Source organism: Moschus berezovskii, chromosome 27, assembly GCF_049115385.1.
Source record: "Moschus berezovskii isolate FMDL1 chromosome 27, NW_MosBer_1.0, whole genome shotgun sequence".
NCBI classification, from domain to species: domain Eukaryota; kingdom Metazoa; phylum Chordata; class Mammalia; order Artiodactyla; family Moschidae; genus Moschus; species Moschus berezovskii.
Genome location: NC_142486.1, coordinates 30,970,862 through 30,987,363, shown reverse-complemented (window position 1 = coordinate 30,987,363; position 16,502 = coordinate 30,970,862). Strand labels below are relative to the sequence as shown.

The 16,502-nt window shown below is 46.5% G+C and overlaps 1 pseudogene; it reads left to right on the top strand.

Annotated features, from left to right (window-relative positions):
- Positions 1–322: 322 nt before the first annotated feature.
- On the top strand, positions 323–415 carry LOC129545840 (small nucleolar RNA U3; annotated as a pseudogene).
- Positions 416–16,502: the final 16,087 nt, after the last annotated feature.

The window sequence follows — 16,502 nt, the reverse complement described above, 5'->3', positions numbered from 1 at the left end:
CTGTACTCCTTTTCCTCCTAATAAACAGTTTACTTATTTCACACAGAAATTCTTTTCTGCAAAGCCAAAGGGCCAGGGTCCTTGTCACTGACCACTGGTCTGGTGGCTAGGATCTGGTGCTCTCACTGATGTGACCTGACCTTAATCTCTGGCTCGGAAACTGAAACCCTGCTTCAAGCTGCTGCAGGCTGAGGCCACCTGAGATTATACTTGCTGCTGAAACCTGGGAATTCAGAAAGTCAAGGTAAAGCGCGGGCTTCCCCTAGCTGCAACTTGAGGCCCTTGACTCGCTCTTGCTTTCTTTCAAGACCCACAGAGCATAAAGACTATACTTTCAGCGATCATTTCTGTAGTTCGTCACTAGAGAAGTTTCTCTGAACGTGTAGAAGACCCACAGAGCATAACTCCTATCTGTTCACAGCCTTATGGCTCCCTGCCAACGCTGGGGGTCAGGGGGATATCCCAGGGGCCGTGCAGATTCAAATAACGCTTGGGTGACAGCTGGCACTGTCCTCTGGGACATGGTGGAAATGTGCTTTCTGACCACAGAGGTCTCACACCCTGTCTCACCATCCCATGTGGAACATTTCACTAGGGTTCTCTTTCCCACCTTATCACAGAACCAAGTCTCTTTCTTACTTCCTATCTCTGTGTCCTTTTAGAGAAGAAATCCTGCACATCATCCCTAAACTGCATCCCTGCCACTGTCAAACCCGGTGCTGTGTGTCAGATAAAACCGTCAGATGATTCCCAGTTCTCCCTTAGCTGCCAGACAGGTAGCGCAAAGGATTTGGGGTTCTTCTGCTGTCTAGTCTCTCCCTTCACTCCATGCCCAGAAATCTACTATGAGTTTCTCCCCTCCCGGCCCACAAGGGCCTTAAATCCCGTGACATCATCCATAGCGCCCAACTCCAGTTTCTCCAAAGGTTCCTCTTTGCATCTATCGGACCCCCTTCACTCCAACTCCAGGCCTTGGCAGCGGGCACACTGCTACGGACAGCTTATCTGGCTGGCTGCCACCCAGAAGCCTGAATCATAAACTGTGTAGATACTTAGTTGCAAGAAACCCGCCCCAGCACAGAAGACTTGTCATAGGATGTCAGCTCTATAGACAAAGGATCCCTCTTCAGGAACATCTTGGCAACCCATTTGCACTGGTTCAAGTGTCCTCCCCTGGCTGTGTGGGGAGGCACCTTGTGCAGGATACCAAGGAAGACCAGGAATGTCTGATCAGAAATCCATGGGATAAATCCATGCTTGAAACCCCATCAGGTTTGAAGGGAATTCAGGTGATGCTCCGAACCTCTTCAGGTTGGAGCCTCCTGGTAAATGTGTCCAGGACCCTGGATTCTGTACCAAGGAGTGCTTTCTTGTTCTTGGCTGCAGGTCACCCTACATGGGAGGATCCACCTCCAAGCCAAAAGAAACACCTCTGGAGTATATCCCTAAGAACTGGGTGTTTTTTAAATAGAAGGGCCAAGAAAGGAAAACCTTAAGTTCTCCTGTACCAGTGCCTGGCCTTTGTATAAGTTGGGGAATGAAAAAAAATGGCCTGAAAACGGGTCTCTAAATGATACCATTCTGCAATTGGATCTTCATTGCCTCAGGAAAGGAAAGTAGACTGAGGTTCCCTATATTCAGATTTTCATGGTCCTTAACAAAACCCTGCCCTATATGACTCTTGTAATTTAAAACCTGGGGAAGCAGAAAACCCTCCCAACATTTTAGATGATCCCCTTCTAAGCTCTCCCATCTCTCAGGGGGGACACTAAGCTCCCCCTTCTCCCAACAGTACCCCTTCTTCTCCAGAGTCACCTACTTTTCTTGGTTCCCCTGACCAATCCCAAACTCCATCTCCCTGTGTCCCTCCATTACTCCAAAAAAAAAAAAAAAAGACCAGTCCCTCTTGGGTGACTTGCAACAAAGCTCCCTATGACCCAGGATCAGGGAAATTCTGCCCTCCTAGGGAAGGAGTGAATGGCAAAGGGACAGTCAGAGTACACATGCCCGTCTCTTTAATGGACTTAGCCCATTGTACACAGAAACCAGGCCGGCTTTCTGAAGACCCCGGTAAGTTTGCTGAAGAGTTTCATGCCCTCACTCTGGTCCATGATTTAACTTGGAAGGATGTCCAAGCAGTCCTCTCTGCTTGCTGTACTCCTCAGGAAACACAGAGAATCTGGACAGTAGCTCAGGGACCCTCTGACCAGAGGGACCACCCTCAGTCCCGAAGGGGAAGCGGGACTCCTGCTCCCAAGATGGCCCAGCTGGATGACTGAGGCGGCCTGGAGATTCTGGGGGCTCCCCCCAGTGAGACATCTATCTCCATTGAGAAACCCTGGAGAGTCTTTGACATGGCAGGTAAGAAAATTGATTTATTAATTGATATGGGAGCCACTTGCTCTGTCTTAATTTCTCACACTGGACCTCTCTCCTCCAAAAGCTCTGCCACAACTGGTGTTGATGAAAAGCCTCACCCTCATCACTTCCCTGGGCTCTCACTTCCCAGTTCCAGCAGCGGTTGATATCAGTTGCCCTTTTAGCTGCACCTCAGTGTCCAACCCTTGTCCTTGGGAGGGAGGGAGGGACCTTCTGAGTTCCCTCCGGGCCATACCAAGCAGTCCCTTATCTTGACTTTGACTAAGACAGACCAGCGGAAGAGCACGGTCCCATTCCTGGCTATATTCTGCAAGCAGTGGACCCTTCACTGTGGGACAAAGGAATCCCTGAAAGGGCCGTAAATGCCCAACTTGTAAGAATTAGCCTTAGGCCAGAAACCACCTATTTTAACAAGAGACAATAAAGTTCTCCATAAAGTTGGAAGCAGAGAAGGGTTTTACAACCCCTTGTGAATACTTACAAATACTTACTAGTCTTTACAGATACCTTTCCTGGATGGATAGAGGCTTTCTCTACTAGAACAGAGAGCAACTGATATGGCTAAGGCTCTCCTAAGGGAAATTATTCCTAGATTCAGGTTGCCCCCTCACCTTCAGAGTGACAACGGACCTTAGTAGCAAAGATCACTCAACAGATTTTGCAGGCTTTAGGAATTAAGTACCACCTCCATTCAGCCTCAGGAAAAGTGGAATAGGCTAATCATACCCTAAAGAAAACCTTGGCCAACTCTGCCAGGAAACGTCAGAGTTGTAGTCACCTGCTGCTAGTAGCTCTCTTAAGGGTCAGGGCAGCCCCTAAGCAACCACTAAGTTAAGCCTTTTTGAAATGACATACAGAAGGCCATTCCTTACTCTAGACATGCTGACTGACCCAGAAACCCAGCCTCATCTTAAATGATTGTAAATCTAGGCCACGTCCAGATATGGCAACAGACTATAGTCCTCTCCAGATGACAGTCCACGACACTGTTGTAAGCCCTGGAGACTGGGTACTTTTATAGATCTGGAAGAAGCACTTGGTGACCAGCTACTCCCAAAATGGAAGGGTCCTTACCAAGTCTTGCTGAGCGCTCCTATAGCAGTTCAACTCCAGGGGAGTTACCAGCTGGGTTCATTGGTTCAGGATTAAGCCTGTCCCCATTGATACATTACAAGAACCCAAAGACCCACATTCCAGCCATCCCTGTGAATCCATGCCTTTGTTTGAGTCTCCACAGGATTCGGAGGATACAGGATAACCTGAAAATTCAAGGTGGATATTGAGCCACTCCAAGACCTGAAGCTCTTATTCAAAAAGATTAGAAAGACTTCTGAGACCCTAGGCTGGGAACCAAAACCTTGCTTCAAGCTACTGCAGGTCAGAGCCATCTGAGATCAATCGTATAATTTCAGGAACGAGTAAAAGAAGAACAAACTAAACTCAAAGTTAGCAGAAAGAAGGAAATAACAAAAATTAGAGCAGAAATGAAGTGGAGAATGGAAAAGCAACAGATAAAATTAATGAGAGTTGTTGAATGAATCAACAAAATTGACAAACCTATAGCTAGATGGACTAAGGGAAAAAAGTGACGCCTAAATTTGCTAAAATAAAAAATGAAAATGGGGACGTTACTAGTGATTCTACAGAAATAAAAAGGATTATGAGTACCATGAATAATCTTACGCCAACAAGTTGGATAACCTAGATGAAACAGACAAATGTCTAGAAACACAAAATCTACCAAGTCTGGATCAAAGAAATAGAAAAGTTGAATGAACTTATATATAACTAGTAAGAAGACTGAATTAGTTATCAGTCTCCCAAGAAAGGAAAGGCCCAGACCTGATGACTTTACTGGTGAATTCTGCCAAACATTTAAAGAGCTAATGCCAATCCTCAAACTTTCCCCCCCAAAATTGAAGAGAGCAAAATCAGGGAGAACGAGATGGCGGAGAAGTGGGTGGACATGGAGTACATCTCTCACCACGGGTACATCAGGAATACATCTTCAGACACAGAAGTGCAAGTAGAACGCCAGCTGGAAGCGGACGTGAGGACCTCACCAGTGGAAAAGAATATATAGAACCACACAAAACTCGGTAGGATGAAGAAACTTGGGGGTAAAAACAGGAGTGTTAGTAGGACTGGACCTGCTCTCAGCAGGTGGGTGAACTGAAGCAGGGGTCTGAGCCCCACATCAGGGCAACTGTCTGAGTCAGAAGAGAAACATTTAAGGCTGAGAGTGAAACTGCTGATCTGTGGCAGCCTAAGTGGAATGAGAATCAGACAGTCCTTGCCGCTGCCATACACACCCAGGACCGGAATGCAGGTTCTCTGGAAGGTACAGTGGCTAGAAGCTGGAGTTTAGGCATTGTGGAGCAATCCCAGGGTGAGGGCTGCTGCTGACTGCAGAAAGACAGATCCAGGGGATGTGAGGGAGGAGATTGTGGTGGGAAATGCCTGTGGAAGAAAGCCAGGCAGCCATGGAAGCAAGGTGATATTGCTGAGTCATGTGTAGGGGGTGGAGCCATCACCGTAGCCTCCCTCTCCCCACATGCCGGGATCGGCAGGTGAACAATAGAGAAACTAGCCCATCAAACTCCTGAAGCACTGAACTTCAGAGCAGGACCCCACCCAAGGTGCCCCTTTAAGTGACTGATGCCTCGAACTACAGAGAAGGACCCCATCCAGGGGGGGCCTCTCTATCTGCCTGATGCACCGAACAACAGAGAAGGACCCCAGGCAAGGGAGCCCTCTAAGTGCCTCAACCAGCGGAGCTATGGAGAAGGGCCAAAGAGGCCTCCTGATGGCCAGCTACAAGAGGCTCGAAAAATCACTCAGATAGGGCCACAACTCCTGGGGCGGAGGCAGTCCGTGTCCCTGCACACTTGGTGCCGCCAGGGTCCCCGCAAGCCAAGCAGCTGCACCACCTTCACGCTCAACTCTCACTGGGGCAGAGCTGCCACAGGCAAAAAAGAAACAACGCATGTTTATGTGTGCAGGGTCACTTTGGTCATGTCCAATTCTGTGACCCTGTAGACTGTGGCCTGCCAGGCTTCTCTGTTGGGGGTGGGGTTTCTCCAGGCAAGAACACTGGAGCATATTGGCCAATACTGGTTGCCACACCCTTCTAGAACACTGTATTTCCTGCTGCCCTAGTCGCCAACTCCCCTGAGTACCTGGTGCTGCCAGAACCCCTGAGACCCAAGCAGCTGTACCACCTCCACACCTGGCAGAGGTGGAAATAAAACCACAGTTGAAACCCAGGGGCAGTGTGACTAAGGAAGAAGACCCAAAACCTTCCCACCAGCTGTACAAGCTGCAGATTAAATCCACATGATCAACTAGGCAGACTCTGTGTCTATGGAATACATAAAAGGTCATTGAGAGCTCCCACAAAAGAAAACACACTACTTCAGATAGCTGTGGACATTGGAGGCAAGAACACACAGGAGTAGGACCAGATTAGAACCTAAGCTGCCCCCATGATAGGTCCAGAGACCAGCACAGTGTTGGAGGGCATCCCTGGTAGGTGAGGTGGACTGGGACTCCCAGCAAGAGAAAGGACTCTGACAGCAGTGACTCAAGTAAAGCATTCATTATTCTTACGTTTTGACTTGTTCTACAGATTCTTGGTTTTTTTTTTTTTTTCTCCCCCCCAACCCCCATTGTAGTTGTCAATTCTATTGGCACTATGAAATCTAATTAAGCTTTTGAGCTTTTTTTTTTGCCTCAGTCACATTTTTTATAGTTGTTAGAAACCTCTGCCTCTACGCTGGGCTTTTTCAGTTCTGTGGAGCTTTTCTTTTTCTTCTTTCCTCTTTTTTTAATTTTTAAACTTATTATTTTTTCTACATTTATTCCCTGGTTTGCTTTTCCTATTATTCTTTTCCCCTTGCAGTTAATTTTTAATGTCTATAGATCTTCCTTATCTACCTCTGTTTATCTTTGGATATCTATTCTTTCCTTTCCTCTCAACATATTTGTTAGTTTTATGTTCATTGCTTTATTCCCCAGTCCGCACCTTGTTTTACTTTTGTTTTCCAGTTTATGCTTTAGTTAGTTTTGTTCTTAACTGGTAGATATAATTTTTGGTTTCCTTTCTTCGCTAGATCAATCTATTATACTTGACTTTTGTTGGACTGTTTTGATTTTGCTTATGGGTGTGTATGTGTATATTCAGTCACACTTTTTATTGTTGTTATAAACCTCTGCCTCTACGTTGGGCTTTTGCAGTTCTGTGTTTTCCTTTTTTTCCTTCTTCCTTTTTCTTTTCTCTTTTTTATAATTTTAATTTTTTTCAAGCCTATTGTATTTTTTCTACATTTATTCCTTTGTCTGCCTTTCCTACTGTTCTTTCCCCCTTGCAGTTAATCTTTAAAGAACATAAATCTTCTTCATTTACCTCTATTTAACTTTGCGTATCTATTCTTTCTTTCCTTTCAACATATTTGTTAATTTTATTTTCATTTATTTACTCCCCACTTGGCACCTTCTTTTAGTTTTGTTTTCCAGTTTGTGCTTTAGTTAGTTTTGTTCTTAGCTGGTAAATATAATTTTTGATTTCCTTTGTTCACCAGGTGAATCTACTGTACTTTATTTAAGTTGGACTGTTTTGACCTTGCTTTTGGGTGTATATGCATATGTGTATATTCCATTATTTTAATTATTATTTGCCTGATTTTGTAACTGCCATTTGTCTGGGGTTCACCTTTGGTTTCTTGTTTTGGGGTGTTTGTTTTAATTTCACTTAATACCGTAACAAACCACTTGTGGAATCTTCACTTCTGACCAGAGATCAAGCCCTGAACCTTTGGAGTGGGAGCACTGACTCCAAGACCCTAGACTACCAGAGAACTAACCCTCAGTTCAGTTCAGTCGCTCAGTCATGTCCGACTCTTTGCGACCCCATGAATCACAGCACATCAGGCCTCCCTGTCCATCACCAACTCCCGGAGTTCACTCAAACTCATGTCCATCAAGTCAGTGATGCCATCCAGCCATCTCATTCTCTGTCATCCCCTTCTCCTTCTGCCCCCAATCCCTCCCAGCATCAGAGTCTTCAATAGCATGAAAAAAAATGCTTGGGTGTTAACCAAAGAGGTAAGAAAGAAAGTGAAGTCACTCAGTCGTGTCTGACTCTTTGCGACCCCATGGACTGTAGCCTACCACGCTCCTCTGTCCATGGGATTTTCCAGGCAAGAGTACTGGAGTGGGTTGCCATTTCCTTCTCCAGAGGATCGTCCCAACCCAGGGACCGAACCTCGGTCTCCCCCATTGTAGGCAGACGCTTTACCATCTGAGCCACCAGGGAAGTCCAAAGAGGTAAAAGACTTGTAAATAAATTATAAAACATTGCTGAAAGAATAAGTCATAAAATAGTAGAAACACATATCACGCTCATGGTTAGAAGATTTAATATTAAGATGTCACTACCCAAAAGAAATGACTGATTCAGTGCAATCCCTATCAAAATCCCAATGACTTTTTTTTTTTTTTTTGCAGAAATAGAATGTGTGTGTTGACCCCATGGACTGTAGCCCACCAGGCTTCTCTGTCCATGGGATTCTCCAGGAAAGAATACTGGAGTGGACTGCCATTCCCTTCTCCAAGAAATAGAAAGATCCATTTTAAATTTATATGGAAGTTCAGGGGACCCAAAATAGCTAAAACAGTCTTGAAAAACAACAAGCCTGGAAGACTAACATTTCTTGATTTCACATTTTTTAACAAAGTCATCAAAATAGTGTGATAGTGACATGACTAGAATAGAATGGGAACCTAGAAACAAACCCTTGCATATATGGCCAAATCACTCATTGACAAAGGGTGTCAAGACCATTCACTGGGGAAAGGACAGTCTTTTAACAAATGGGAAAACTGATTGTCTGTGGGTAAAAAGAAGTTGGATCCTTGTTTAACACCATGTACAAAAATTATCTCAAAAGGGATCAAAGATCTAAATAAATGTAAGACCTACAACTACACAAGTCTTAGAACAAAAAGGGAAAGCTTCACAACATTGGATTTGGCAATGATTTCTTGAATATGACACCAGAGGCACAGGCAACAAAAGAAATAGACAAATTAGACTTATGAAAAAATTTAAACATTTTGGAGACGTTGAAAGACATTATGAACAGAGTAAGAAAGCAACCCAGAGAATGGAAGAAAATACTGGCAAATCAAATTTGTGATAAGTAATTAACATCTAGAATATGTAGAAAACTCCAAAACTCAACAACAAAACCCATTTCAAACATAGTCAAAAGGGGCTTCCCTGGTGGTCTAGTAATCAAGCATCTGTCCTTCAATGCAGGAGATGCGGGTTCAATCCCTGGTCCGGGAAGAGCCCACATGCCAAGAGGCAACTGAGGCCGTGTGCCACAACTACTGAGCCTGTGCTCTGGAGCCTGCGAGCTGTGACTACTGAGCCCACATTCCTAGACCCCATGCTCTGACACAAGAGAGAAGCCACCACAGTGAGAAACCTGCGCACCGCAACAAACAGTAGGCCTTGCTCACTGCAAATAGAGAAAGCCTGCACATAGCAATGAACATTCAGTGAAGCCAAATATAATAAATTAAAAAAAAAATTTTTAGCTCTTTTTAAAGAATGGTCAAAGGACTCAAATAGACACTTCTCCTAAGAAGATATCCAAATAGCACATGATCCAAAGTACATGCAGAGATGCTCAATGCCAGTGATCACTAGGGAAATGCAAATCAAAACTGTAATAACACCTCCTAACCATTAGGCTGGCTTTCATTTTTAAAGACGCAAACAGAAAATAACAAGTGTTAGGGAGGATGTAGAGAAATGGAATTTTGTACATTGTTGGTGGGAATGGAAAATGGTACAGCTGCTGTGAAAACAGTATGCTGGTGACTCCTCAAAAAATTAAACAGAATTACCATGAAAGAAGTGAAAGTGTTAGTGGTTCAGTCATGTTCTTCCCTTTGCGATCCCAGAGACTGTGGCCTGCCAGGCTCCTTTGTCCGTGGAATTCCTCAGGCAAGAATACTGGAGTGGGTAGCCATTCCCTTCTCCAAGGGATCTTTCTGACCCAGGGATCGAACGTGGGTCTCCTGCAATTAGAAGCAGATTCTTTACCATCTGAACCACCAGGGAAGCCCATTTTTTTCACAATTAAAATAAATAATTATCCTGATTTCCTCAAAGCAATGACTGAAGCCTGGAGGAGTGATTAGCTTGCCTAAGTGTAGATGGCTTTTATGTATTAATATTGTTGCTGAGAATTCAAACAAGTCTGTCCACACCCAAGTGATAGCTCTTTTCACTGAAGGGCATTAAAAAAAATAATGAAAAAAAGTTGAATGAAAGTTCACTAATGTGTGAGTTTTTCTATCCTATGCCACCGTGAGTCTGTCACTAATAGAGACTTTAAAGTTTGAAGATTTTAATATAATGGAAAAACTTATAACAGAAACATTTATCGTGGCCTGTGTAAAGACTCCAGGAAAGGGCTTCCGTGGCGGTCCAGTGGATAAGAATCCCCCTACCAATGCAAGGGACACCAGTTTGATCCCTGGTCCAGGAAGATCCCACATGCTGCAGAGCAACGAAGCTAATCCTCTCACATCTAGAGCCCGAGCTCCACAATTAAGAGAAGCAATGGCGGTGTGAAGAGTTCACACCACAGCTAAAGAGCAGCCCCCACTCGCTGCAACTGGAGAAAGCCTGAGTGCAGTAATGACGACCCAGCACAGTCAAAACTTAAATAAATAGATCTTTTAAAAAAAAAAAAAAGACTTCATGGAAAAGGTAAACTTTATGATCAAACAGAGGTGAGTGACTCGGGACTTCCCTGGTAGTCCAGTGGTTAAGACTCTGTGCTCCCAATACAGGGGGGCCCAGGTTTGATCCCTGATCAGGGAACTAGATCCTCCATGGGATAAATAAGACCTGGCACAGAAAATTTTTTTTAAAAAAATAAAGTGAGTGATTCTCTCTCAAGAAGGCTGCTGGAGAATTACTACTCAAGCTGGGGGTTGGCTCAAATGACTTCTAAAATTCAGGTATAATTCATTTTAGCACTCATCACAGATATTACTTTTTTAACAAATTGAAGGTTTCTGACCACACTGCATTGTCAGATGACAGCATTTTTTAGTAATAAAATATTTTTTATTTAAAGCATGTACATTGTTTTTAAGACATAATGCTATTGCACACAATAAACTATGGTATAGCATACACATAACTTTTATACGTGCTGGGAAATAAAAATCATGTGACTCACATGATTTCTATATTGGCTTGATTGTGGTGGCTGCCTCTATCCTAACAGTCCACAGGGAAGGGAGACGGGCAGGTACAAGGGCTGGGAGCCCTGAGGAGGAGTGAGAAGCCCACCTGCCATAAAGGACCCCTGGGACTTCCCTCTTTGATGACATCACTGGCACTTACTGGTTCCCCAAGTTTGCTGGCATAAACGTGATGCTCAGACCCAGAAACACCAGGTGAGTGAAGAAGGGAGTGCCTGAGCACCTTGAATGAAAAGGAAGCGTCCCCTGTGAGGCAGCAACCTGAGTGCCAGCTCCACCACCTCTTGTGTGACTACGGGCACCTCCCTTCACCTCTCTGGGTCTTAGTATTCCCTTCTGTAAAATGGGGATAACAGCACACCTTCCTTATAGGTCATCGTATTGAGTGCAAATACATAAAGTCCTTAGAGCACCAGCCCCACTTGGGCATCCCCAGCATCCACCAGGACGGATGCTGTTCAGCATCTCACGTTCATTTATTATCACTTATTGATCCAGGCTGCACATTCCAGGTGGGCACTTGTTCCTCACATTCTCTACTCTGACCCTGGTGCCCTTACAGGACTCCCCTGGCATGTTTCGGGAGCAAGAACATGTTGTAAAGTGAACACACGAGCACATCCCCACATCCACTGTCTTATTTAAAAACCTCACAACTCACGAGGTGGGGATGACGATGAGCCTGTTCCACCGCCAGGGAAGGGAAGCGCCTCACAAAGCCAAACACCCTGAAGAAGCCCCACTGAGATCCCAAAGGACTGAGATGGAGACTCAGGCAAATGCCCTCCCCTCTGCAGCCTCAGTCTGCCTGTCCGGTCAGTTCACAGGGTGGACGGGAGACCACGAGATAGGATGGTGACAGTGCAAGAGCATACAGCAGGTGCTTAATAGATGGTTCTTCCCGCCCCCCTTGCTGTGGAGGCTTGGGCTGCCCGCCTTACAGCATCCCATGGAGGAAACAGGCCCAGAGAGGTATGGAGACTTGCCCAAGGTCACAGAGCACTGAAGGCCAACTTAAATAAGCACAGCATGCTGGTGGCAGAGGGGCTGCCCTGTCCCGGCCTCACCTTTGCCTGGACTCCCTCTATGGGGATTGCAGGTGTGTGGAAATGGGCAGATCGACCTTCATGTGTCTTTTCCAGAAAATAGTAACAAGAATCATTCCCTCTCATTTCCCATCATTATTCTGTGAACATCCTGGCTTCTGCGTTCCCCCGTTTCCTTTCTCTGGCGGTTTCTGAGGCAGGTAGTGATCACTTTGTGTTGTCTGCATGTCATCCGAGCTGACTGTGAAAGAGCTCAGTGAGGAACCTGAGAGACGCCCTGTGAATGTTTTTTAACGTGCGCACCCTCCGAGGCGGCCTGACGACCTGTCCCCCGAGACACTTGGCTAGGGCTGTGATTCTGAGGCCACTTTCTTGCCTCAGTGACATCCATACTGTCGCCGTCACTTTGGGGTACGGGGCACTGGTCATGAGAACAGACTACCCGAGGCTGACAGGTCCGGGGACCCAGATCCCGGGCCCTCAGAGGGGGCACCCTGGGCAGCAGGTTTTTTATGTATACACTTTTTAATTAATTTTTTGGCTGTGCTGGGTCTTCGTCGCTGTGCGGACTTCTCTCCAACTGCAGCGAGCGGAGTGCGCGGGCTTCTGCTTGCGGAGGCTCCTCTTGTTGCAGGGCAGGGGCTCTAGGGCCTGCGTGCTTCCCTACTTGCGGCACATGGGCTCGGTAGTGGCGGCTCCTGGGCTTAGTTGCCTCGCTGCACGTGGGATCTTCCCAGATAAGGGATCAAAGCTGTGTCCATGGAACTGGCAGGTAGGTTCTTCACCACTGAACCACCAGGGAAGCCCTGGGCGGTGGCTTTGTGTGGTCTTCAGTGCTGCCAGCCTCTGGCCCTCGGCTTCTTGTTCCCTGTGACTGATGCTCAGAAACCCAGCCCCCCACCTCCGTACCCCAGGAGGTCTCACATTTGATGGTAAGTTGCCATCACTCAGAGGGCTTGTTAAAACCCAGTCACTGGGCCCACCCCCAGGATGCTGGTTGCTGGAGGGCTAGATCAGGCCTGAGAATGTGCATTTCTAACAGGTTCCCAGGCAACACCATCTCCCCTAGTCTGGGGACCGCCCTGGAGAAACTAGGAGGGGAGGTCACAGCAGTGGTGGCAGGAAGAAAAGTGTTAGGCACAAGCAGCCACCAAATGCCTGTCGGATTCTAGGCTCCAAATGGAGTCCTTCACATAAATATCTCATGGCTCCTCATCTCAACCCTGTGAGGCAGGTGCTGTTACTACCCCATTACACAGATGAGCAAACTGAGGCCCAGGGAGATTAAATGGCCTTCCTGCCTCATCTAGGAATGTCTGCATTGGGGCTTCACAGCCTTCCAAAACCAGTGGGGAGGCCTCTGGGTAGAAGGGTGCTAATGGCTCCTCCCATGAGGGCAAGTGTTCCAAGACGGAAGGCCATAGGTCACCCAGCTGGTGAGAGCCGAGGCCATGGCTGAAACCCAGGCCTGTTGTCTCTGTAGTCTGTGTTTGCAGTCTGCAGATGTAAGGACAGTCCCCCCGCTTCCCCTCACCCCTTCTACTCCTCTCCACCCACCTTCCCATGGCTCAAGTGTGCCAAGCCCTTACCCACCCACCCCAGTCCCTCTACACAGGCTGGTCCCCTGCCTTGATTGCCTCCTCTGCCCTGCTCACTCACTCTTTGGGTCCAGATTGAACATCACGTCCTCAGAGAAGCCTTTCCTGGCCTGTTGGTGTACCATCATCTCCTCTCCATCAGTCTCCATACAATACATAAACTGTATTGTATGTACTCAGTTGCTTAGTCGTGTCCAACTCTTTACAACACCAGAAACTAGAGCCTGCCAGGCTCCTCTGTCCATGGAATTTTTCAGGCAAGAATACTGGAATGGCTTACAATTTTCTCTTCCAGGGGATCTTCCCAACCCAGGGATTAAACTCAAGTCTCCTGCATTGGCAGAGGAGCCACCTGGGAGGCCCGTGTGTGTGCTTAGTAACTCAGTCATGTCTGACTTTCTGCAACCCCATGGGCTGCAGCCTGCCAGGCTTCTTTGCCCATGGAATTCTCGAGGCAAGAATACTGGAGTGGGTAGCCATGCCCTCTTCCAGTCTCCCACATTGCAGGTGGATTATTTACCATCTGAGCTACCAGGAAAGTTCATGAACACTGGAGTGGGTAGCCTATCCCTTTCTCCAAGGGATCCTTCCCAACCCAGAAATCAAACTCGGGTCTCCTACATTGCAGGTGGATTCTTTACCAGCTGAGCTACCAGGGGAGCCTGGGAGGTCCGTGTCTCTACTTAAATATTTATTTGCAGTTTGCTTACTAATGATGGCAGCTGCCCCTGCTCTAGGGGAAATGGACCATGTTGGTTTTATGCACCATTGCACCCTCATCGCTAGGCTGTAAAGGACACTCAGACACTCATTTGTTCAGTGAATGAATAGCGACATGAATGAATGAATGATCACTCACTTTTATGACTCTTCTGTATCTCTTAACCGTATCTCCTGGTTAAAAGGCCTAATTATTTCCCTTCATCTATGAGATTTCTCTGAAAAGCTGGCCAAGATGCTGATTGACATTGGCCCTAGGTGAATAAAGGCTCAAGTTTATGCCTCACTGATGCTTGCCCCCCAGCAGGTGCTCTGTGAATGGGGGGGATGTGTTGATCCTCTAGGTCCACCCACCTTTAAATACTCCACCCAGGTGACTATGAACCTTGAACTAGGGATGCAGTGCCGGTGGGGCCCCAAACGCATCACTGGGACCATAAGAACTCAGTTTACCCTCATTCCCAGGGTCACCCCACAGACTGTCTCCAAGGACGAGGCTCCCTGTATTCTGTGATGGGGGGATTCTATGTCTGTCACAGAGGTGGGTCTCTTGAAGAGTTCTTTTTGTGTTTCCCTATCCCTGGCTAGTGAAAGTGTTAGTCACTCAGTCGTGTCCAACTCTTCGTGACCCCATGGACAGTAGTACACCAGGCTCCTCTGTCCATGGAATTTTCCAAGCAAGAATACAGGAGTGGGTAGCCATTCCTTCTCCAGAGGATCTTTCTGATCCAGGGATTGAACCTGGGTCTCCCACATCGCAGGCAGAGTCTTTACCATCTGAGCCACCAGAGAGGACCATAAAGAAGGCTGAGCCCTGAAGAATTGATGCTTTTGAACTGTGGTGCTAGAGAAAACTCTTGAGGGTCCCTTGGACAGCAAGGAGATCAAACCAGTCAATCCTAAAGGAAATCAATACTGACTGCTCATTCAAAGGACTGATGCTGAAGCTCCAATATTTGGACTACCTGATGCAAAGAGCTGACTCCCTGGAAGACTCTGATGCTGGGAAAGATTGAAGGTAAGAGGAGAAGGGAGCAATAGAGGATGAGATGGTTGGATGTCACCATCGACTCAATGGACGTGAGTTTGAGCAAACTCTGGAAGATAGTGAAGGACAGAGAAGGCTGGCGCACTGCAGTCCATGGGGTTGGAAAGAGTTGGACATGACAGACTGAACATCATCATCATCCCTAAGAAGAGGAAAGCGAAGCCTGGATCACCCAGAGGCTGACAATTTACTGATGCTGAATACTGTAAAAGCTTTTTCATTCTTAACAAATCAAAAGTGTTTCCCTGTCCCACTTGAAATGAATTAGGTGAATTAGAGTGGGCTGATTTGTCAAGTTACATGCACACGTGGACCATAATTCTGATTTATCTCGGCAGTACAACTGCAATGTCTTAAAACTCACCTTTTTTTTATTGCTGTTACCATAACCCCCCTTTTTAAAAATTGCATTTCTGTTTCTGAAGATTCACAAAGGCTGGTGGTACTTCTGTTTCTTCATTTTGAAATCTCTCAGCATTAAGACTCGAGGACGGGTACCAGCCTCTTCTTTTCTGAGGATCTCACCCACGGCTTTGAACACCATCCATGCACACGCATGATACCCCAAGTGTAGTCATTCAGCCTCCCACGGGAATGCCTAACGGGCGTCTCAAACTAAGCATGCCCCAAACAGAACCTCCGAGGGCTCCCCCAGAATTGCCCCTACTCCTCTCCCCAACCAAGGTAAAGGGTGCTTCCCACAGGTTGTTCAAGCTAAAACCTGAGTCACACTTGACTCCTCTTCCATCACCATTTTCCCTCTATGTTCAATCCATCAGCAAGTTCTTTCTACTCCGCCTTCAAATTTTGTCCATACTGATTGCTTTGTGTCTGCCCCAAATTCATGTCTACCCGAATCTCAGAATGTGGCCTTGTTTGGAAATAGGCTCATGCAAGTGTAATTAGTCATTAAGGTGAGGTCATCGTGGCATAGGGTACCCTACGTCCAATGACTGGTGTCCTTATACAAAGAGACACACTGAGTCAAGGCTGTGTGAAGATGGATGTCATATAAATCAAATTGTATAGTATCTACTCACTGTATCCAGCTCCTTTCACTCAGCATAATCTTTGGGAGACTCATCCACGGTTATGTGTCTATCAGTAATTCAATCTCCTATTGCCGAGTTATTCCACTGAATCAAATAATGTTTTAAAAATACAATCAGGGACTTCCCTGGTGGTCCAGTAGTTAATAATCTGACTGCCAATGCAGGAGATGTGGGTTCCCTCACTGGTCCAGGAAGATTCCACATGCTGTGGGGCAACTAAGTCCGTGCGCCACAGCTCTGAAGCCTATGCTCTCCAACAAGAGAACCCACTGTAATGAGGAGCCCACACACGACAGCTAGAGAGTAGCCCCCACTTGCCACAACTAGAGAAAGTCTGATCACAGCAACAAAGACCCAGCATAGCCAAAAA